Below are 22608 nucleotides of genomic sequence, written 5' to 3' on the forward strand. Positions count from 1 at the left end.
GACGGCGAACAGGGTGCCCAATGCTCGCCCAGAGCAGCCTCGGTGGGAGCAGATTGCAACTGGTGCTGCAGCCAGTAGCCGGAGCCGATTAATGCTGTTGGCGCCTTCCCTCGCTCCTGTTTATTGGTGGAAAAAGGCTTTGCGTCAGCTGGCCTTCCAGAGTAAGCGAGATCCGGAGAGTTATAGCTCCGCCCCTGGCAGCAATCAGCGGAATCTCAAAGCTATGCCAACCTCAACCCCAGTGCCCACACTCTCTCATTCATCCCTTTGGACCCTCGGCTCCACTTGCGTCATCACCATGACTGATGGACAATCGAGCCCTTTTGTCCGAGGAAAGAGGCTAACCATTTGTGTGAGCCAATCCACAATTGGTCTATTTACACAGCTAATTTTGACTCACTTGTACTCGTCTCTTCTTGCCCTGAACACTCTTTCTACCCTGGTCTGTATTATGATAACTAAAATCCCCCATTACAATTAGTATTTTGAGGAATTGCATTATTAACCAATTTAAGATGGACAGTCCAGCTTGGAGTGTGATACACTCATTCATTTATTCGATCCTGTCCACCCAACCTTCCCTTGGACTGGAAGCAGAGGCAGTTGAGAATCAACTATATTGCTGTGTCTGGAACCACATGTAGATAAGACCAGGTGAGGGTGGTGGATTCCTTCCTGAAGAACTTTGGTGAACCAGTCTGCAAGTCAGTAGCAATTTGGTTGGAGTTAAATATAATGTCACATTACTGGGTTGATTGTACAGGTAACCAATAGTAGAAAAGATTTGGAGAAACAAAATTGCAAAGGGTATTACAGGGAGTGAAAAGGTATGTATAGGATATTGTTAAAAAAAAGATGCATTTTGTTGGAACTTTTAATCTTGCACCCATCAGGACATTTGGCAAGAATACCAAATCAAAGGGAAACCATTCATTTAGTTTAGTTAACAAGTGGATTCTGATTGTTAGAGGTATTGCCATGGAGAATGTGGGTTGGTGATGATTCTCCGCTGCCGGTTCGCCACCAGCGTTTCTCCGCTGAGTTCGTTTGACTTCTGGAGACTATTCGCCACCGGAAATATATATATATGTACTGATTGTTTTCCCTCCCGCCTGTTCTTTCATACTTCTCAGTCCCCTTTATTTATACAACAACATAGTACATATTGATAAACAAAGAGGTGAAATAAATATCATTTTATTGGTTTATACATAAAAATGAGTTACAAACTCTTGCGGTGGCGAATCGTCCTCAGCAGCCAATGGGCGGTGGCAAAGCATCCTCGACAGTGAAAGGGCAGTAGCTCATCGGTGGTGGCGAATAGTCCCATCCCAGGAGAATGTATCTATTGATGCTGACTGACAATTAACAGCCTGCTGAGACGGGTCGATTCTGATTGGTCAGGGCCTTATCCTAAGAAGTGAGTGATCCAATGGCTGTTACGTATTTTGTTGAGTTGAAAGAAACTGTGTGTCTTCATGTCTTTTCTACCTGCAGAGAAAAAGGGCCCTGTGTATTATTCTATGTGCATGCAAGTACACAGAGTGCAATGTCCTATTGGTATTATCATCAGACTGTTAATTCAGACACCCAAATAATATTCTGGGGAAAATAAAATATTCTGGCGATCCGAGTTCAAAGCTGAAAAATGTGTTGCTGGAAAAGCACAGTAGATCAGCCAGCATCCAAAGAGCGGGAGAATCGATGTTTTGGGCATAAGCCCTTCTTCAGGATTCCTGTAGAAGGGCTGATGCCCGAAATGTCAATTCTCCTGCTCCTTGGGTGCTGCCTGACCTGCTGCTCTTTTCTAGCAACACATTTTTCAGCTCTGATCCACAACATCTGCAGTCCTCACTTTCTCCCGATCCACGTTCAAAGCATGTAACAGCAAATGGTGGAACTTGACTTTAATTTTATTAAAAATCAGGAATTAAGAATTTACAATGACCATGAAATTGTTGCCAATTGTTAGAAAAACCAATCTGGGGTCACTAGTGTCCTTTAGCAAAGTGATTCCTTAAACTACCAAATTTCTAATTACAATAGGAGATTTTAGTTATCCTAATACAGACTTGGATAGAAGAGTGTCCAGGACAGGGTGGAGAAAAGTGTCTCTTAAGTGTATTCAGGGGAATCCCCTATATCAGTAATTTTCCAATTAGCCAGTTTTGAGAAAATCTGTAGCTCAGGTTGAGGTTCTGGATGTATGTTTGCTCACTGAGCTGCAAGGTTCATTTTCAGATGTTTCATCACCATACTAGATAATATCTTTAGTGTGCCTCTGGACGAAGCACTACTCACGTTGCCTGCTTTCTATTTGTATGTTTAGGTTTCTTTGGGTTGGTGATGTCATTTCCTCTGGTGATGTCATTTCCTGTTCTTTTTCTCAGGGGATGGGAAATGGGGTCCAAGTCAATGTGTTTGTTGATAGACTTTCAGTTGGAATGCCATGCTTCTAGGAATTCTCATGCGAGAACCAGAACTCTATCAACAAACACATTGACTTGGACCCCATGTACCACGCCCTGAGAAAAAGAACAGGAAATGACACCACCATAGAAGATGATGTCACCACAGGAAATGACATCCCCAACCCAAGGAAACCCAAACACATAAATAGAAAGCAGGAAACATGAGCAGTGATTCGTCTGAAGGCTCACTGAAGATGTTACCAGTAGGGTGACAAAACATCTGAAAATGAACCCTCCAGCTCAGTGAGCAAACCTACACCCAGTATGTTTCCAGTCTTCATCAGAGTCACCGGATGTGAAATATGAACTCTGGTTTCTTCTACTTCCAGCATTTGCAATTCTTTGTTTTATTTCAATGCCGTGAGAACAGATCTAGTCCAAGTGAACTGAAATCAAAGACTGGCAAGAAAAACTGTTTGATGTGCTGCAGGTGAAGACGAGCTGGTTCAAGGTGGAGTTGAGGTAAATTGCCAGAAGGAGAAAGGAAATCCAAACAAAGCCAGAGTGCCCGGAATAATTTAATCAGAAAAATGAAGCAATGTAAAGGGATAAATGACTTATGTGGATAATACTAATGAGAATAGAAATCTCAGAGGAGAAATTGAAAAGACATAATAGCAGCAAAAATAAAGAATGTGAGAAGATTTGAATTCCCAGTGATGTTAGACCCCAAAGTCTTTATGCTTAAAATAGCAAATCAGAAATGGTAAAAGGAGGCTAAGGGCCAATTAGGAACCAAAAAGGAGATGCCATGCATGAAGGCAGAGGACAATATTGTGGCACTTAGATTCTGTCTTTACCAAAATGCTCCTGTAAATTATGGAAAAACGGGAACAGTGAGACACAAGATGAACTAAACACTGATAAAGCAGGATATTAGAAAGGTTGATTGCATGTAAAATTGATAGCACAGGACTAGATCAGATGCATCTGAGACTACTAAAGGAAGAAAGAGTGGAAATTACAGAGTCACTGGTTATAATCTTCAGTGCTTCTTAGCTACAATATTATTGCCAGAAGATTGGTGAACTTTAAATGCTATGTCTTTGCTCAAAAGAGGATGTAATGATAAACCCAGTAAGCAGAAGCCAATCAATTTGAACGTAGTGTTGGGAAAGCTTTTAGAAACAATAACTTCAGATAAAATTAACAAAAATACAGGGGAAAAAATTAACAGTCACCAGAAGACATGTAAATTAATTCAGGAAAGCCATCAAGGATGTATGGAAAACAAGAATGAAGGCATGGCTAGATGGAATCTCACTTATTTAAGTCATTCAATAAAGTAACAGAGAGAGTGGAAGAGGGTAGCATCATTAATGCGCTGTACATATTTTCCAAAAGGACATTTGACAGAGTGCTATACAACATGCATATCAGAAAGGTTGAGGCCTATTAAATAGAAGTGTCAGTGGTAGCATGGAAGCAAAGATAATTGAGTAGTTGAAACAGTTTCAGAAAATTATTTTCTCTTTGGTCTAGGGTATGTGCTCAAGACTCAGGTGTGGGACTTATACCCACAACCTCTCATTCAGAGAAATAATTCACATCTGATTCCTTAACAGATCTGTATGACTTGTTGTGATCTATGTGAAGACTGTTAGCTTAAAATAAAGATAAATTACAACTTCCAACTGATTTGGATACAGCCACCTGATGAAGGAGTGACACTCCGAAAGCTAGTACTTCCCAATAAACCTGCTGGACTATAACCTGCTGTTATGTGATTTTTAACTTCCACTTGTTAAGTGAAAGAATAAAATGGCAATATTTCACATTTAAAATGTTTACTGTAACAGATGGCTTTTCAAAAATCCCAATTAAATACTGTATTTTTCTAAGCAACTAATATTTAAAATGTGGCAATAAGTTGCTTTCACTATACTTACCTCACATCCCATTCTCTACAGAGTACATTTCTTATAGCAAATAGGCCATAGTTGTTCAGGCCTCAGCTGCACGACGGGCTGAATCTATGTCCTGATCTGTACCTCGAAGATGTCCACAGACCATACCACAAACTGATGTCTACCTATTATATTCAAAAGTAAAAAAAGCTGATAAGCTGATCTCATAAATGACTTATTTTACCCTGTTCCCCACTTCAAATGACGCACAATAGTTTTGAATCAATGTAGAAATGCTGATCATCACATCCATTTTAAAAACGAATGAATAGTTGGCTGCATACTGTTTACACCTGAATACCATGGCACCTTTCTGGGACTTCAACAGGCTCAGTTCACTTGCCCTTTACACAGGGACTGTTGCCATTGTCTGCAAATGGAAATATCATATGCATTCTTCTCAGTAAAACAATCTAAATCCCCTTTGGTCTGTAACAATCAAACGATCCAGATTTACTGTCAGGTGGATGCTTATCCCAAATTTAAAGATACAATCTCAAAATATTATATTTTTGAAAGCCTCATATTCGTAACAGATTCCAAACTACGTTCTTATTACTGGCTATAAAATTAGTCACTTAAATAATCTACACTGTGAATATACATTTGCATTTAAACAATACAACAACTTAGCATAATTTCCAATGATGCTGACATCATCTTAAAATATGTTTCCTAAAATCATTCAATGCATTATGTTCACGTCGTGTTTTAATCACTCATGGTGCAATGCTACAAGAAAGAGAAGAACATTTTCCTGACTGTACTATTACCTTGTGTGACCTCATTGCTTTGCATTTGAACTCTGTCATCCAAAGATAACTGATAGAGCTGAAAACATCTGTGCGTCAGCCCCTCTGTGTCAACTGTAGACTTCACCATACAAACATCTGACAGCTCAACACAGGAGGCTTTCACGCACAATATGTTAATAAAAAGTGCATGAACAAGAAAATTGATTGCTAAACAGCAATCTTCAGAACCTAATCATTTATTGCACTTTTAAATTAAAATACTGATGTCATGGAGACCTATTGAATCCAAACTTACGCGTCAAAGAAGTTTCTTCTGTTGACAAAGGATCCCGAATAAACCTGAGATATCCCATCTAATTAGCAAAGCAAAATCTATTTGTAATTTGTTCCAAATTGACTATGTGAGACTTGCTTATCAAATGCTATCACACTCTTTTGCAGAGGTTGTGACCAGAAGATGGTTTGTTTGGGCAGGAAGTTGAAAAATTTAATACACAGCTATAGTTGTTGCTGTCAGTGTGATACTGGGGTAAACATAGGAGCATTAATTTGAACAGTTCTGTAGCCTGCATTGACACCTCAGCCTTTTATCAACTTAATTTGCCTTTAATATGTTGAATAAGGATATTCAGTGTTACAAGCCAAGCCAAATTAGTGGACTTGAGATGCACATCAACCATAATCTAATTAAATAATGGAATAAGCCCAAGAGGTTATATGACCACCTCCTGTTCCATTAATGATATTTACCTGTGGCCTTGTGCCTATGGAACAAAACTTGGATGACAAGAGAAAATATAACACAAGTTTTGTATATATAGTTACGTTTTCAGGGCTTTCCCTCACAGCCCAGATTTTAACTTTATTACTCCTATGGCAGGTCAAGTTGACATTTAAAAAGTGATTGGATATGCACTTTATTTACAAGGCTATGGATCAAGAGCTGGAAAGTGGGATTATGGGATGGCTACTTGTCTGCTGTTGAAGAAAGGATGGATCAAATAAACTACTTCTGTGTTATAAACTTCTTTAATTCTAAGATTCTATATTTATATGAGTATCAAGAGAAGGCAGTTAGTCTCCTATTGTTGATGATTAATGCTAGGTAAATGTTACAGTCACTTATTAGATCAAGCCTGGAAGTTGTCTAAGACATATTGCACATTGGCTTGGATTGTTTCATGATCGAAGGCACTGTAAATGGAGCTGTACAATGTGCAAAGGTCAGCAAACATTGTGACTTCTCACCTCATGATAGGAGGAGAATCATTGATGCAACAGTTGCAATTGCATGCATGTGGAATTTCTTTGCCTACTATTTTAATGAAGCATGAACCAATTTTGAATGGGTCATTAAAGTGATATTCTATATAAGTGTCTGAGTGCAATTGTTATGAATATCATGGAGTGTTTTTTTTAATCATTTAAATATCAGTTGTCAAGATAACAATGCTACTAATGGGTTAAAAGTGCAAGTCAATGCAATTTATGGAGATTGAGTGAACAGAGAGATAATAGTGAGAAAGTGAGTATGAGATCAATGAAGATAAACATTGTGTTGTTGACTCAAAAGTTCCTTTCCTGTTCCTGTATTTTCTGCTGTCAATACTCAACCCCAGTTGAATAATGATGCTGATGAGCATATTTAATGCAACTCTTCCCAGCAGTGGGACCAGTCCCCTTCCCAATGTCTAAGCAGCAGTGGGAGCAGTCACATTCCCAGAATGAAGGCAGCTGTGGGAGCAGTCACATTCACAGAATGTTAGCAGCAGTGGGAGGGGTCACATTCCCAGAGTGTTGGCAGCAGTGGGAGCGGTCACATTCCCAGAGTGTTAGCAGCAGTGGGAGCAGTCACATTCCCAGAGTGTTAGGAGCAGTGGTATCGGTCACATTCCCGGAGTGATAGCAGCAGTGGGATCAGTCACATTCCCAGAGTGTTAGCAGCAGTGGGAGCAGTCACGTTCCCAAAGCGTTGGGAGCAGTGGGAGCAGTCACATTCCCAGAGGGTAGGCAGACGTGGAACAGTCACATTCCCAAAGTGTTGGCAACAGTGGGAGCAGTCACATTCCCAGAGTGTTAGGAGCAGTGGGATCAGTGACATTCCCAGAGTGTTGGCAGCAGTGGGAGCAGTCACATTCCTAGAGTGTTAGCAGCAATGGGAGCAGTCACATTCCCGGAGTGTTAGGAGCAGTGGGAGTGGTCACATTCCTGGAGTGTTAGCAGCACTGGGAGCGGTCACATTCCCGGAGTGTTAGGAGCAGTGGGAGTGGTCACATTCCTGGAGTGTTAACAGCAATGGGCTCGGTCATATTCCCGGAGTGTTAGAAGCATTGGGATCAGTCACATTCCCAGAGTGTTAGCAGCAATGGGAGCGGTCATATTCCTGGAGTGTTAGGAGCAGTGGGAGCGGTCACATTCCCGGAGTGTTAGCAGTAGTGGGAGCAGTCACATTCCCAGAATGTTAGGAACAGTGGGAGCGGTTCCTTGTGTTATGGGCTAGGCCGGACCACTCAAAACATTCTTAAGCAGGCCGTCCTCTACCTAACTTTGCAATTTGTTTCGGTAAGTGTGCAGTGAAAATTACCCGCAATAAGATAGCTAGGTTGACTGCTAGATTTTAGTACCAACAAAAAAATTTAGTCACAAAATTACCCAGTGAAACACAAAGAGCAGAACAAAGAACCCCTACAGGACTCAACCTGTCCAGCTAGACTGAATTATGCTGTTCCGAATATACACAACAGTCCCAATTCGCAAATTCCTTTCAAAACCCAGTGTACAACAAATGGAACACATGCTTACAGGATGAAGTTGAAGGGCAGAAAAGAGAGAGAGTTTCCACACAGCTCTCTGTTGAACTTCCCAGTTCAAGACTGAACTAAAACTGCTCAGCTCAGCTCTGCTTGAGAGCTGACGACTCCCCCCTTCCCTATACAGGTCACTTCTAAAGTTTGACCACTTTGGCCTGAAGTCTCGTCTGTTTACTTTAAAGAAAAGCGCTCACAAAATCCTTTTCATTTCTGTACCAAACCAGACTGATCGGATCCAGGCCCGGTCAATTGCCCCTCTGAAAAAAATCAAGGACAGAGTCTCCTTGAGCCAAGGAACAGCTTTTAGTTAAAAAAAAGGGACTAGCTTTGTGACACTTGCCAGGGGGTCGGCAGTAGTGGGTTTCTTTGCTGAAGTGGCAATCCCAAGGGATGGAAGTGGCAGTAAGGTAAGCCAGAATGAAGCAGTGGCTGTTTCGACATGGTGGGACCAGCATTGAGTTTGAGCCCTGTTCGGGACCTGGCATTTTCAGCAGCAGCGGAATTGCAGAGCTGATCCCAGCACAGAATCATGGCGGCGATGACATCGGTGGAGACCAGACAGCACTGAAGAATGGGGACACAGTTTCAGCTGCAGCAGTGGTCTGTCTCCACACCACGGCTGGACCCAGGTAGGCCCATTGCAGAGGCTGTGCCATTGCAGCTGCAGCAGAGTGCAGGGTCTCAGGGTGCCTGAGTATTCGTAGACCAAGGGATGGTCTTTGTGGCTGTGTTTTTCTGGCAGTGAGAACCCATGGTGAAGGTAGGGGAGTGATCTGGATGTTCATTTGTCTTTTGGCTGTTTCTTTTATTTCTGCTTCTGTTTTTTAACCCTGTCCTTTGTACGCTAAGATGACATCAGAGAATGGTGACTTTGTAAACTTTTTACTGTACTCCTGTACTTGAGTACAAATGACAATAAAATCTAAATCTAAATGTAAATGTCTGTGGTGTGACAGATTGGGGCCATTGTCAGATTGTCTCCTGAAGGAACAAATCATGACATCCAGATTGTGCATCACAGGAATGGATAAAATGTAGGGAGAAGAGAGGTTGAATTTGAGCTATGGGTGGAGTGATAAATCATGTAGAATCATGGAAATCATTCCCACCTCATCTTATCCATGTTGGTCACCATGATGTTATTGATGACAACAATCCCTTAAAATGTCATATTTCAGTTCTGTGTTAGGCTGCCTGAGCTCGGTTAAATCCATTTCCAAAATTACTGTAAAAGCTCAAAATTAACCAAGACAATACTGGCCATATACCACTTCAACCAAAGCCACACAGTAACAGCAGAATGTACCATTTGCAAATTGTACTGCAGCAATATGCAGTAGCACCTTCTCATAAGCACCTACCAAATCCACAACTCCTACCATAGAACAAAAAAGCTTATAGGAATACCACCATGTCAAGTTCCCCTCCAAATCTCTTAACCATCCTGATTTGGAAATGTATTGCTATCCCTTCATCATCGTGTCTCAGAATCCTGGAACACTATCCCAAAGACCACTGCAGCAGTTCAAAAAAGACATTCACTACCTCCTTCTCAGGGGCAATTAACTGACTTGCCAATGACGCCCAAACCCTATTAACAAATGAAGATTAGACTGAGGCCATTACTGTCCTGAATTCCTGCAATTGCTGCAAACTTATAACACCTCCCATTTCAGTATGCAGGAGTATTTCTATTATCCTAATGTAACATTCTTACAAAAGGAAGTAACAGTTTTATAATTCACCAACAGGTGGATGGAATGAAAACATTCTTGGCAAAGAACTGTTTCACATTCCCCTTTTTGGAGATTTAGAACTGTTTCTAATTTGAACAAAAGGTTGCTTGTTCGAAGAGCTAGGGATGATGTTTGTGCATCATGCTGCTTCAAGCTCACTTCATGCTGTTTCCACAGCACTCAGGGATGTGACAACCCTTCTCTAACAGTATTGCTGGTCCCATCTGCTGAATAGAATGCCCTTCCTCTGTCTCCTTTTGTAACACGCAACACATCCATCAAAATTAACTGAGTTCAGAAAAATGAAAGGTTTTGATGGGGTGACTAGGGTGTTTTCACTGACAGGAGGGTCACCAGTGCAAGGATGCAAGGATACACATTTAAGATAATTGGCAAAAAGAGAAGTGAGATTGAGAGAGGTTTTTTTGTGTAGCAAATTGTAATGATGTAGAATGTGCAGCCTAAAAGTTGGGTAAAAGAAGATGCAACTTTGAAAAGGAAATTGAATAAATACATGAAAGGGAGAATTTTATGAGGTTATGGGGAAAGAATGGGGGTGTTGGAATAATTAGATAGCTCTTTCAAAAGGCCAGAAGGGTCAAATTGCTTCCTCCAGTGCTTGTGATCCTGTGAGAAACTTTGAATATGTCTACGTCTTCAGATCATATTATGACTGACAGAAAGCACGTTAGTAAAAAGTCTTTATTCCCAGCAAAATTATCCTTGTTTATGTCTACCTTCCTCAAGAAAGCTACCATTCCTTCAGTTTCAGTAAGAAACAAAGAGTGATTATGCATTTATAAAGCTCTTCTCAAAACCTTCATATCACCTAAGTGCTTTACAGTCAATTACTGTACTTTTGAAGCATGATCTCTGAAATAAAGTAGGAAATGTAACAGTCAATTTGCTCACAGCAAACTCCCAAAGACAGCAATGTGATTATGGTGAAGAAATCTGCTTTCAAGATGTTGATTGTGGGATAAACATTGGCCAGGATATGAGGGATAACTCTCCTGCTCTTATAGAGTTGTAAAGTTATAGAGATGTACAGTGTGGAAACAGATGCTTCAGTCCAACTTGTCCATGCTGACCAAATACCGTTAATTAATGCCATTTGCCAGCATTTGACCTAGATTCTTTTAAACCCTTCCTGTTCATGTACCCATCCAGATGCCTTTTAAATGTTGTAATGGTAAAGCCTCTATCACTTCCTCTAGCAGCTCATTCCATACAGGCATCATCCTCTGCATGATAAATCTACCCCTTGGCCCACTTTTAAAATTTTTTCTCTCTCATCTTAAACCTATGCCCCTAGTTTTGGACTCCCCTACCCTGGGAAAAAGACCTTGGCTTTCACCCTATCCACCCTCCTCATGATTTTATAAATCTCTATAAAGTCAGTCCTCAGTCCCTGATGATTAAGAGAAAAAATGCCCCAGCCTATTCAGCCTCTCCCTATAGCTCAAACCTTCCAACCGTGGTAACATCTTTGTAAATCTTACCTGCACCCCTTCAAGTTTCACAATATCTTTCCAATAGTAAGGAGTCCAGAACTGAATGCATTATTCCAAAAGTGGTCTAACCAATATCCTGTACAGCCACAACATGATATCCAAGACCTATACTCAATGTATCAACCAATAAAGGTCTACCCCTGTCTACCTGTGATTCCACTATCTTCTTCAAATTAGATTTTTTTTGCATCTATGAGGCCAGTTGGGGCCTTGATTTAACATCTCCAATTGCTTATGCCACCATCAATGCAGTAAACTCCTCAGATATTATAAACATACCCTATTGAAGTTATTGGATCTCCAAGCTTCTATTTTCTGTCCTGCTATACAGCTGATCCTGCACCATTCTAAAATTTGAAATCTCAACTGTCAATTTCAATTTAAAATTGTACCTTAGTTCAAATTAATTGACTAAACTTCACTTATCATTTTAAAAAGAGATGAAAGGTTTCAGGAAACTGCCAATAATCAGTAAGATATTATATACCTAATTTAATTTCTACAATCTCTCAGCATCTGCTACCAAATAATAACAGAAATCACTTCTATCAGTGCCTGAAAAAGTTTTCTTTTTCACCTGATTCAAGCATGGTTAATTGGTCCACACCATGGTCACTATTGATCTGAACTCAGGGTAGTTCATGAGCAAGGATCGATCATTATAACCAGTACTTGCATTGATTAGCCTGGGTCTGCATGAGTTCATTTGACAGAATCTGAAGGAGCAGGGTATTTCAGTGTGTTCTCCTTTAGTTAGACTTTTTATTCACAGCAACAGCAACTAGCCTAAGGCAGCATCTTTTTGGGGTTTGAGTGATGTGAGCTATGGCAAGATGTGGGACAGAATCAGGCAAGACATCTGGCCTGGCCCTTCCTGGCACTGAAATCTTCTCTTTCCATCTTTTATTCATTTGATAAGTGGTGTGGCAAGATACCAACTGACTGGGACCAATGCTTGGTGAATCCAAGTTTATGCCACCATTTGCCTCATTAGTGCACAGTCTCCCATCTTACCAAACGCTTCAAATGAGCTAGATGTTTGGAAAGCTGAGAAGGAAACCAGAGTAAGCACATGGCAATTCCAGTTCATCTATTGCTCCCAACGATCTACATGAATCCTCTGACTAAACTGCAGCTCAGGGCATGGTCAACAGGCACCTGTAATATTCACCCCTCCTCCACAAACACTGGCACCTGGCATCTGCCATCCCATCATGACCATCTTGGCACATCTACTATAAGCTGCTCGTGCACTCTGGATACGTAGACTTGAATTGTAGGACATCCTAGCAACTAGCATTGAAAGGTTATACTGGGAACATTTTATACACAGGGACAGGCATCCAGCTCATGGGTTGGGCAAGGTTGCATCTCAGGGCTGTTTCTTTCCCCTCTTAGCATTTACTTATTGCATGCTCACAATATCCTTGCCTTGCCTTGTCATGTTAAATAGTGCAGTCACACAACAGGCAACATTCCTCAGTCTAAGGGACACACATCTTGCTCTACATCAGTGTGCTTTGTCAATGTCACACCTGCATTATGTGCCATTTGAGGCAATACGCTTTTCTCTCTCCCTCTCACTAGATCTCACCACCATTCCTGGTTCCACAATTGGGTTAGAAGAAGCCTGCTCAGAAGTGGAGTCCATCAGCCTTGAAGCTTTGGTGGGGTAACCCCGCGGGCACTTGTCTCAAAATGGACCACATGAAGAGTGGGGGTAGGCAGGATGGAAGTAGAGAGTTGGCAACCTCGACAGTGTTCTGAGTGGAAATGCAGAGAGACTTAAATGTTGTTCCACCTCCAGCCAGCTGCATCCTGGCCATACTGTCTCCTTTTGGGAAAGGGGCACCCAGACAGGGGTCAAGATTGCCCATTCCCCCCATCATCATGCTGGGCTTGGATCTCCATTGTAATTACCACCCTGTCACTAGATTGTGTGCCCTCACTGCCTAAGTCTGCTGCTCCCCCTGAGGATTCAGTATCTGAGCTTGAGGAGGGATGTGCAGGAGTAGCTTTTCTGATGATTCCTCGGAGGCCTTGAAACTCTCCAGCAGGGGCTTCTGGGTCATCTGGTTGTTTGTTTGCTCAATCAAGATTGAGGGCAGGCTGGCAGAACCTCCAAGACAAGAGAGAAAGAGAAGGTAATGTGGCTGGTGGTTGGAAGTGGTATACAATGATTGAGAATAACAGAGGGGTTAATGTGAGAGTTGCAATTACATTACTACATAACCACGTGATGTGGTATTTACTTGTTTGACAGGACATCAATGTTTCTACATCCTGCAGGAGCAATCCCAGAGTGCACTTCAAGAGACAAGATTCTCTCCTTGTAGCAGGTGGGAACACTGAGATCAGGCAATGCCCCACCCATCCCACTCCCTTCCAATGAGGGGGGGCAATGACAAAGATTACAATGGCTGTTACTGTTGGTGCATGTGGAGAGAGTTTTATGAGGACTGACAGCACGGTGGCTCAATGGTTAGCACTACTGCCTCACAATGCCAGGGACCTGGGTTTGATTTCAGCCTTGGGTGACTGTCTGTGTGGAGTTTGCACATTCTCCCCATGTCTGTTTGGGTTTCCTCCGGGTGCTCCGGTTTCCTCCTACAAGCCAAAGATGTGCAGGTTAGGTGAACTGGTCATGCTAATTTGCCCATGGGGGTGTGTAGGTTAAGTGCATTAGTTAGGGGTAAATGCAGAGTAATTGAGTTGGGGTAGGTTGCTGTTCAGAGGGTCGGTGTGAAATTGTTGGGCCAAATGGCCTTTTTCCACACTGTAGGGATTCAATGATTCTATGACTGAGGAGGATGCACAGAGGCCATGCAGCATTAGTGTTATGCAAGGTTATGGGAGGGAGTGGGAGTAAATGAGAGAAGATATCACATTCAGTAGTTAGAGTGACAGAGCATGTGTGTTGGTGGAAGATGAAGCAAGGCAAATATAGTGAGTGTGAGCTCACAGAGGGAAGAGTGTAGCACCTACCCTGGTGTGGTGGAGAAGGCCATTGAGCATCTTTGGGCATTTCTGGCCATCCATTTATACCTGGAGATGGCACTGACCCAGGTAGGGGTTGCCTTCAGACCAGGTTGGCAGAGTCTGATGGTGGCCCACTGGGAAGAGAATATTTCTCTTCTGGACCACTCCATCCACCAGGACTTCCAGCTTGAGGAAGAAAACCCTTTAGGCCTGATGGTAAGATACCCTTCAAATACCCCAAAACAACTTGGTCTTAGCCAATAAGATAAAATTCAGCCTCAGATTTCTTGTCTGTGAAACACTTTGGAAGTTTGAGATGCATGCTAATACAAAGCCATTTCCCTTTCAATCTTACTGGAAGGGGAAGAACACTAATATTAGTCTACCATTTCTGATGGTGAGCAAGGTGTGGGAAGTTCTCATGTTGGTGAGGCTGGCCACCATTTGCACAATAATTAGCAAAACTAATCCTGACTCTCATAATTTTTGTCAAGGTCAATGCTGAAGATATCTCAAAATTTATCTCCAAACATCCCATAATCCCAAACTCCACGGGTTTTAGGGATGATGTTGTCAGTATGATCGAATCAATGACCCCCTGAATATCTGCTCTATGACATAATATGGTATAAATGACTGCAATTCTAAATTAATTAAAGAGGGACAATGAGAAAATATTTCCCCAAGACAAATAGATCATTGAAGATGTTGAGTTTAGTCACATAATTGGAGTTTTATGCAATTTTTCACTGATGTCAAGTCTGACTGAATTTTATTTGATGTATAACTAACGTTACTCGATTACTAAAGCATTGGTAAATTCATTCATAGAGAATTGTGCAGTTAATGGTCTCCTTAGCAAAGCAAGGATATAGTCATCATGCAGGTTTGTAACAAAGTTTCACTGGACTAATGCCAATGTGGAGGAGATTGTCTGAGGAAGCAAGATTTACAGATGAAATCTACATTACATATACATTAACAGCTTGAGCTTTGGAATCAAAAGCATAATTTCTACATTTGCAGAATACAGGAGGACACTAATTGACTTGCAGAGTAGACACATAATTGGCAAATGAAGTTCAACACAGATAAACATGAGGAGTACATTTTGTCAGAAAAATTGGGAGGTCACATACTTCTTGGAATGTGCAAATCTAGGTGAGTTAGTGGAAGAAAGGAATCTTGGAGTATAACTACACCAAATCGCCAAAATTTGACGAACGGTTATAAAAACCACTCTTTATTTGGAATCATACTGAGCACAAAGAGAGATAGCTGTGATTGTTGGCAGCCAATCATTTCAGCTCCAGGATATCGCTACAGGACCTTCTGAGTGCAGCATCTTGTCATCTTCAGTCTTCAATAATGATCTTACCTCCAACATCAGGTCAGAATTGGGAATCTTCCCTGAAGATTGCAGAGTGTTCAGTGCCTGTATGCAGCAAGTCCTGAATAATAACCTAACACATGTAAGCTGCAGGCCTTGCCTACATTTTTTTTTAGATTAGACTTACAGTGTGGAAACAGGCCCTTCGGCCCAACAAGTCCACACCGACCCGCCGAAGCGCAACCAACCCATACCCCGACATTTACCCCTTACCTAACACTACGGCCAATTTAGCTTGGCCAATTCACCTGACCCGCACATCTTTGGACTGTGGGAGGAAACCGGAGCACCCGGAGGAAACCCACGCAGACACGGGGAGAACGTGCAAACTCCACACAGTCAGTCGCCTGAGTCGGGAATTGAACCCGGGTCTACAGGCGCTGTGAGGCAGCAGTGCTAATCACTGTGCCACCGTGCCGCCCATACATCCACTGGTCACTGCTTGTACAACTCACTATTAATTAACATTCTCTCCCCTTTCTCTTATCTGTCTTCCTCTCTCCCCTCACTTCATCTCCGGTACTTTACTCCTTCCTCTCCATGTCCCACTGGTCCTCCTTTGCTTTCTCTCTCTCTCTCTCCCACTATTTATCCCCTTTGCTCTTCTCCCCGCCCTCCCCCCCCCCCACCCCTCCTGCCCCTCTTCCTCTTTCCCCTGCTCTATCTCTTTATGAAAGTTATCAGAATCCATTCTTTAGGCAGTAAGCTGCCTTAAAGTTGCTCTGGCACAGAAATGGTCCAGACGCTTCCCTCTCTCGAATCATATTTGCAAGTAAGAATTGGATAATGGCTGTGCCTCAGCTGCAGTAAAACAAAATATGTGCCTGAGAGGAGCGAACATTGAGGAAATAAAAGTAAGATGAAAGGTACTGCAGAGCGCGGGTGAACTAGTGAAGATTCTCCATTTGGAGACTGCTATACACTGGATTTTTAGCTTAAGGCTACAGATCTAAAACCCAGCAGGGATCTTCTTTGACTTGGCACACTGTTGATGCAATTCCTACAACATTTTCTCAGAGATTAATTTATCCTGCAATGAATATTGCAGCATAAAACCAAGGCCTTTCAGTCCACCTATGGTTACCGGTCTATGCCAGTGTTTATGCTGCATACAAGCCACCTCTCATTATTTCATTAAACTATGTTGTCAGCCTTGGCTCAGCGGGTGACATTCTCACCTCAAAATCTGAAGGCTGTCCATTCAAAACTCACTCCAGAGTCAAACACAAAACTTCAGTGCTGCACAGTCAGAGATGCCATGTTTCAGTTGTTAAACTGAAATCAGATAGATGTTAAATTCCTCTGGTGGTATTTTGAAGGAACGCAGTGTCCCTAATGTCTTGACTAGTTTTTAGTTTAGATGTTGGTGAACTATCATCACTAAATAAACAAGTTACTTGGTCATTATCACATTGCTGTTTGTGGGACCTTGCTCTGTGCACTGTTATTCTAATGTAGGAAGTTTGTCAGCTGGTGAGTATACTTCCAAAGTACTTCACTGTTTGCGAAATACTTTGAGATAGTCCAGGCTCATTAAAGGCGTTGTAAAAATGCAAGCCTTTTGGCTTTCTTTTCCTCCCTCTATCAACATATCCATCCGTTCCTTTCTCCCTTACATACCAGATTAAAGAAACTAGAAGCTTAGCATAAGTGACCCTGCTGACTTAGGTTAATGGCTTGTCTAACTTATTTTCCAGAAGCTTTTGCTAACATTAGAAACAAACGGACCTGTACATTTTTCCCAAAGGATTAGTGACCCAGACTTACATTAGCTCCCATCTTGCCGACCATTTCGGACATTTAATCCCATAGAAGATTGCATTTTTATGTCTACTTTTCAACCTGTGAGAATGAGTCTAACATACCTGTGACTAGTCAGAACACTTTACCCTATTGGTATATTTTCATTGAAGTTGGCAGTGGATATTTGCCAGTTTTCAGGGCTTGATATGCATACATTATTCAGAGATGGCAATCAGCTCAGCTCATTAATGAATAAGCAAACTGGTGAACCACAAACAATCTGAAAGTGCTGCATACATAATATATCTGGATTTCCTTTATGTCTTGCTGTACTCAATGCTCATTGATGCAAGTTACACAAATGCTGGGAAGTGGAACAGTAAAACAAGCAGAAATAAACCATGTTAGTATTCATTTCCAGCAACATTTACTCCACTGGTTGGTTGTTTAAGGACAGGTCAATGAACTTCAATTATTTCACACCTAGTATGTTCTAAATAGTTGACTGGGAAGTCATTCATAAAAACCAATGTGTTCTAGTTATTAGCGGCAATAGAAAAGCAAAATACAGTTGATGTTTGAAATCTGAAATAAAATCAGAAAGTGTAAGAAATCTGTAGTGGAACATCCTCAGAATGCAGTTCTAATGAAAGGTCACAGACATTAAACATCGGACAGGATTTTCACTGCAGACTTTCGAATGCTGCTGACAAGCTCAAATATAGGTCAGAAACTTGCACTGTAAAGGAAACAGTCAGCCAGCATGATTTTCCCGAAGCATTCATTAATGGCTGTAGGGTTGCGCTTTTCATCCATGCAATGTTGACAGCTGGTCTGTTGAAGCTGCGGGGCTAACCAAATGCTTTCTGGCTGGGAAACAGCAGCAGGACGCCTTGTGTCAGTGAAGAAGAGAGTGATTCAGTGGAGATGCCTACTTGCCAGCTTTTACAAACTTTGAATCCGACATGGTCGGCATGGACATGTTGTACTGAAGGGTCTGTTTCTGTGCTGTGCAACTCTATGATTCTATGACTATAAGTATTGACCTCTGGCTATTATTGGGAGGACATATCCAGGTGAACATCTTCCCATTGTTTCCAGGTACTGGGAAGCCAAATAGAAATGGATATCAACAGGAAAATAGATCGGGACAAAATGGAGCTGTGGTCCACTGTGCAGGCTACTGGTGTGAAAACTCTGATGTTTCTAGCAGGGATGGAAGAACTCAAACTGTTTCTCTTCCCATAGACACTGCCAGATCAGCTAAATATTCCAGCATTTGCTGATTTTAGACATTTTCTAACCAACCTGCACAAATGTTACTGATCAGTCAGTCTTAGGTCAATGGTGGGCAAATTATTGGAGACAATTCTGATAGACAGGATTTATGATTATTTGGAAAAGCATAGCTTGATTAAAGATAGTCAGCATGGCATTGTGAAGGGCAGATCATGCCCCACAAGCCTTATTGAATTCTTTGAGGATGTGTCAAAACACATTGATGAGGTAGAGCTGTGGATGTGGATATCAGCAAGGCATCTGATAAGCTTCTCCATGTTAGGCTCATTCAGAAAGTAAGGAGGCATGGGATACAGGGAAATTTGGCCTTCTGGATACAGAATTGGCTGTCCCATAGAAGATAGAAGGTGGTAATAGATGGAAAGTATTCAGCCTGGAGCTTAGTGACCAGTGGTGTTCCACAGGAATCTATTCTGGGACCTCTGCTCTTTGTGATCTTTATAAATGACTTGAATGAGGAATTGGAAAGGTGGGTAGTGAGTTTGCCGATGACACAAAGGTTGGTGGAGCTGTAGATAGTGTGGAGGGCTATTGTAGGCTGCAACAGGACATTGACAGGATGCAGAACTGTGCTGAGAAGTACACATGGAGTACAACCTGGAAAAGTGTGAAGTCATTCGTTTTGGAAGGTTGAATCTGAATGCAGATTGCCAAGTTAAAGGCAGGATTTTTGGCAGTTGGAGGAACAGAGGGATCTTGGGGTCCATATCCATAGAAACCTCAAAGTTGCCAGCCAAGTTGATAGGGTTGTTAAGAAGCTGTATGGTGTGTTAGCTTTCATTAGGCAGGAGTTTGAGTATAAGAGTTGTGAGGTTATACTGCAGCTCTATAGAGCCCTGGTTAGACCACACTTGGAATATTGTCTTCAGTTCTGGTCACCTCATTATAGGAAGGATGTGGAACCTTTGGAAATGGTGCTGGGGAGATTTACCAGGATGCTGCCTGGACTGGAGGGCATGTCTTACAAAGAAAGGTTGAGGGAGCTAGGGCTTTTCTCATTGGAGCAAAGAAGGATGAATACTGACATATAGGCTACTAGACTAGATGGGATTGAGGTTCAAATAGATAAGCCCCCTGAGCCAGATGAGATTTATCCTAAGATTCTCTGGGAAGCCAGGGAGGAGATTGCCGAGCCTTTGGCTTTGATTTTTATGTCATCGTTGTCTATAGGAATAGTGCTAGAAGACTGCAGGATAGCAAATGTTGTCCCTTTGTTCAAGAAGGGGAGTAGAGGCAAACCTGGCAATTATAGACCAGTGAGCCTTACTTAAAAGATAGGATTTGTAATCATCTCAAAAGGAATAAGTTGATTAGGGGTAGTCAACATGGTTTAGTGAAGGGTAGGTCATGCCTCACAAACCTTATTGAGTTTTTTGAGAAGGTGACCAAACAGGTAGATGAGGATAAAGCGGTTGATGTGGTGTATATGGATTTCAGTAAAGTGTTTGATAAGGTTCCCCACGGTGGGCTATTGCACAAAATACGGAGGCATGGGATGGAGGATGATTTGGTTGTTTTGGATCAGAAATTGGCAAGCTGAAAGAAGACAGAGGGTGGTGGTTGATAGGAAATGTCCATCCTGGAGTTTGGTTACTAGTGGTGTACCACAAGGATCTGTTTTGGGGCCACTGCTGTTTGTCATTTCTATAAATGATTTGGATGAGGGCATAGAAGGATGGGTTAGTAAATTTTCAGAGTAAATTTGACACTAAGGTTGGTGGAGTTGTGGATTGTGATGTCGGATGTTGTAGGTTACAGAGGGATTCAAATAAGCGGCAGAGCTGGGCTGAGAGGTGGCAGATGGAGTTTAATGCGGAAAAGTGTGAGGTGATTCACTTTGGAAGGAGTAACAAGAATGCAGAGTACTGGGCTAATGGTAAGATTCTTGGTAGTGTAGATGAGCAGAGGGATTTCCGTGTCCAGGTACATAGATCCTTGAAAGTTGCCACCCAAGTTGATAGGGTTGTTAAGAAGGCACACGGTGTGTTAGCTTTCATTGGTAGAGGAATTGAGTTTCAGAACTGTGAAGTCATGATGCACCTGTACAAAACTCTGATGAGGCCACACTTGGAGTATTGGGTACAGTTCTGGCCACCACATTATATGAAGGATGTGAAAGCTTTGGAAAGAGTGCAGAGGAGATTTACGAGGATGTTGTCTGGTATGGAGGGAAGGTCTTACAAGGAAAGGCTGAGGGAACTGAGGCTGTTTTCATTAGAGAGAAGGTGATTGAGAGGCAACTTAATTGAGGCATATAAGATAATCAGAGGGTTAGATCGGTTGGACAGTGAGAGCATCTTTCTCGGATGGCGATGGCTAGTACGAAAGGACATAACTTTAAATTGAGGGGTGATAGATATAGGACAGATATCAGAGGTAGTTTCTTTACTCAGAGAGTAGTAGAGGCCTGGAATGCACTGCCAGCAACAGTGGTAGACTCACCAACTTTAAGGTCATTTAAATGGTCATTGGATAGGCATATGGATGAGAATGGTATAGTGTAGGTTAGATGGGCTTCAAATTGGTTTCACAGGTCAGCGCAACATCGAATGCCTGTACTGTGCTGTAATGTTCTATGTTCTAGAGGTGACTTAATAGAAGTGTACAAGATGTTGGGAGGCTTAGATAGAGTGGATAGCCAGAGACCTTTTTCCAGGGCGGAAATGGCTAAAACACAGGGGCAAAATGTTAAGGTGATCGGAGGAATGTTTAGGAGAGATGTCAGAGGTAGGTTCTTTACATAGAGAATGGTGGATGCGTGGAATGCACTGCCAGCAGTGGTAGTACAGTCAGATACATTCGAGACATTTAAGCAACTCTTGGATAGGCACATAGATGATAGTAAAACGGACGGCATGTAGGTTAGTTTGATCTTAGAGTAGAATAAAAGGTTAGCACAACATCAAGGGCTGAAGGGCCTGTACTGTGCTGTACTGTTCTATATATTATTATACACCTCTGAAGTAGGTGAGACTTGAACTCAGGCATTCTACCGCAGTAATAAAGTTTCTCCCACTCTGCCAGAAGAGCTCCTACTGCCTTGCCACTTAGATATTGTCTAATCAACCTGTTCAGTGATGTTATTATACACCTCTGGAGCAAGTACAGCTTTATCCTGACATCCTGTCTCCTACCACTGCACCACATGAACTGCACATTTCATGATTTTATTATCTCACATATAATGTGGCTCAAGAAGATGATATGACATAAATCACGCAATTAATCAATGGTCTATTTATGTTTCTAATATATAAGGAAAAAACACGACTGATACAAGAAGGCTGAAGACCTGCAAAAACTAAAAAAGATTAGATTTTGGGGTCCAAGAGGATTAGTGAAAGTACATATTCATTAGTATGGAGGTCATCTATTATTTCAAACGTGTGCTGTGTCTGAGCAGAGACCAGAAGAGAAAAGAAAATCAATGATAACAAAATAAACTGGTACACTCATCAACGGTAATGTGCTTCTAATTGAGTTGATACATGAAAAGAGAAGTTTTTTCCCAGTAAGGCAGCCCAATGTTTGAAAAGTGGATTTGTTACAGATTAGTATTATTGTTCTGGCTGCTTTAGACTTACTTCACTCTCATTATTTTCCTGGTGTGACACCGCTTCATCCTCGCTTGCCAACCAGAGGTTCCATCTGCTCCAAATTCCCCTGATAAATCTGTCCAAAAATAATCACATTGGTTGAAAATTGCATCTAATTTGCTCTCTCCCAGTTTTCCCCCATTCTGTATGGAAGGGGCTTGACATACTGAAAGATAGATTGCACAGGATTTGGTCAAGAGCTATGTTTTATATTGCAAACCCAAGTTGACCAACTAACCAAGCAAATCCAATATAGCAAAAGCGTTTACACCTCTCTGGTAACATCAGAGGATTGGCAGATATGTCCCAGTCACCCAAAGAAAAAAAAGTCTTACCTAGGTAATTATCATCTACAGGTTAAATACATATTACCTGAGAGTTTTCACTCTGAGTGTGTTTGGAGACATA

The 22608-nt window shown here is 41.8% G+C and overlaps 1 long non-coding RNA gene across 1 annotated transcript; it reads right to left on the reverse strand.

Annotated features, from left to right (window-relative positions):
• Nucleotides 1-1208: 1208 nt before the first annotated feature.
• LOC132825375 (uncharacterized) lies at nucleotides 1209-22274 on the reverse strand. Its single transcript, XR_009645776.1, has 3 exons — nucleotides 22189-22274; nucleotides 4361-4503; nucleotides 1209-1491 (listed from the first exon to the last, which is right to left on the reverse strand). It is a non-coding gene; the product is annotated as an uncharacterized LOC132825375 (long non-coding RNA).
• Nucleotides 22275-22608: the final 334 nt, after the last annotated feature.

This window comes from Hemiscyllium ocellatum, chromosome 20, assembly GCF_020745735.1.
Source record: "Hemiscyllium ocellatum isolate sHemOce1 chromosome 20, sHemOce1.pat.X.cur, whole genome shotgun sequence".
In the NCBI taxonomy this organism is placed as follows: domain Eukaryota; kingdom Metazoa; phylum Chordata; class Chondrichthyes; order Orectolobiformes; family Hemiscylliidae; genus Hemiscyllium; species Hemiscyllium ocellatum.